This window comes from Montipora capricornis, unplaced genomic scaffold, assembly GCF_036669925.1.
Source record: "Montipora capricornis isolate CH-2021 unplaced genomic scaffold, ASM3666992v2 scaffold_66, whole genome shotgun sequence".
NCBI lineage: Eukaryota > Metazoa > Cnidaria > Anthozoa > Scleractinia > Acroporidae > Montipora > Montipora capricornis.
Window position 1 is genome coordinate 14392 of NW_027180260.1, and position 3048 is coordinate 17439.

Below are 3048 nucleotides of genomic sequence, written 5' to 3' on the forward strand. Positions count from 1 at the left end.
ACTTATACACCCACACTGTGGTTGGACTTATACACCCACACTGTGGTTGGACTTATACACCCACACTGTGGTTGGACTTATACACCCACACTGTGGTTGGACTTATACACCCACACTGTGGTTGGACTTATACACCCACACTGTGGTTGGACTTATACACCCACACTGTGGTTGGACTTATACACCCACACTGTGGTTGGACTTATACACCCACACTGTGGTTGGACTTATACACCCACACTGTGGTTGGACTTATACACCCACACTGTGGTTGGACTTATACACCCACACTGTGGTTGGACTTATACACCCACACTGTGGTTGGACTTATACACCCACACTGTGGTTGGACTTATACACCCACACTGTGGTTGGACTTATACACCCACACTGTGGTTGGACTTATACACCCACACTGTGGTTGGACTTATACACCCACACTGTGGTTGGACTTATACACCCACACTGTGGTTGGACTTATACACCCACACTGTGGTTGGACTTATACACCCACACTGTGGTTGGACTTATACACCCACACTGTGGTTGGACTTATACACCCACACTGTGGTTGGACTTATACACCCACACTGTGGTTGGACTTATACACCCACACTGTGGTTGGACTTATACACCCACACTGTGGTTCGACTTATACACCCACGCTGTCCTTGGTCTTATACACCCACACTGTCCTTCGACTTATACACCCCCACTGTGGTTGGACTTATATACCCACACTGTGGTTGGACTTATATACCCACACTGTGGTTGGACTTATATACCCACACTGTGGTTGGACTTATATACCCACACTGTGGTTGGACTTATATACCCACACTGTGTTGATTGGACTTATATACCCACACTGTTGGGGGGGGGGTTCGACTTATATACCCACACTGTGGTTGGACTTATATACCCACACTGTGGTTGGACTTATAGCCCCCACTGTGGTTGGACTTATCTCACCCACACTGTGGTTGGACTTATATACCCACACTGGGGTTGGACTTATATACCCACACTGTGGTTGGACTTATATAGCCACACTGTGGTTGGACTTATATCCCCCACACTGTGGGTGGACTTATGTACCCATACTTTGGGTGGTCTTATATACCCACACTGTGGTGGGACTTATACATCCACACTTGTGGGTGGACTTATATACCCACACTGTTGTTGTGACTTATATACCCACACTGTGGTTTGACTTATCTACCCACACTGGGGTGGGACTTATTATACCCACACGGTGGTTGGAACTTATATACCCACACTGTGGTTGGACTTATATACCCACACTGTGGTTGGACTTATTACCCACACTGTGGTTGGACTTATATACCACACACTGTGGTTGGACTTATACACCCACACCCTGTGGTTGGACTTATAATATACCCACACTGTGGTTGGACCTTATATACCCACACTGTGGTTGGACTTATATACCCACACTGTGGGTTGGACTTATATACCCACACTGTGGTTGGACTTATATACCCACACTGTGGTTGGACTTATATACCCACACTGTGGTTGGACTTATATAACCACACCGTGGTTGACCTTATATACCCACACTGTGGTTTTTGACTTATATACCCACACCTGTGGTTGGAGCTTATACTCCCACACTTGTGGTTGGACTTATATACCCACACTGTTTTGGACTTATATCCCCCACACTGTGGTTGGACTTCATAATACCCACACTGGGTTGTTGGACTTATATACCCACACTGTGGTTGGACTTATTACCCACACTGTGGTTGGACTGTATATACCCACACTGTGGTTGGACTTATAATACCCACACTGTGGTTGGACTTATATACCCACAAGGTGGTTGGAAACTTATTACCCACACTGTGGTTGGACTTATACACCCACACTGTGGTTGGACTTATACACCCACACTGTGGTTGGACTTATACACCCACACTGTGGTTGGACTTATACACCCACACTGTGGTTGGACTTATACACCCACACTGTGGTTGGACTTATACACCCACACTGTGGTTGGACTTATACACCCACACTGTGGTTGGACTTATACACCCACACTGTGGTTGGACTTATACACCCACACTGTGGTTGGACTTATACACCCACACTGTGGTTGGACTTATACACCCACACTGTGGTTGGACTTATACACCCACACTGTGGTTGGACTTATACACCCACACTGTGGTTGGACTTATACACCCACACTGTGGTTGGACTTATACACCCACACTGTGGTTGGACTTATACACCCACACTGTGGTTGGACTTATACACCCACACTGTGGTTGGACTTATACACCCACACTGTGGTTGGACTTATACACCCACACTGTGGTTGGACTTATACACCCACACTGTGGTTGGACTTATACACCCACACTGTGGTTGGACTTATACACCCACACTGTGGTTGGACTTATACACCCACACTGTGGTTGGACTTATACACCCACACTGTGGTTGGACTTATACACCCACACTGTGGTTGGACTTATACACCCACACTGTGGTTGGACTTATACACCCACACTGTGGTTGGACTTATACACCCACACTGTGGTTGGACTTATACACCCACACTGTGGTTGGACTTATACACCCACACTGTGGTTGGACTTATACACCCACACTGTGGTTGGACTTATACACCCACACTGTGGTTGGACTTATACACCCACACTGTGGTTGGACTTATACACCCACACTGTGGTTGGACTTATACACCCACACTGTGGTTGGACTTATACACCCACACTGTGGTTGGACTTATACACCCACACTGTGGTTGGACTTATACACCCACACTGTGGTTGGACTTATACACCCACACTGTGGTTGGACTTATACACCCACACTGTGGTTGGACTTATACACCCACACTGTGGTTGGACTTATACACCCACACTGTGGTTGGACTTATACACCCACACTGTGGTTGGACTTATACACCCACACTGTGGTTGGACTTATACACCCACACTGTGGTTGGACTTATACACCCACACTGTGGTTGGACTTATACACCCA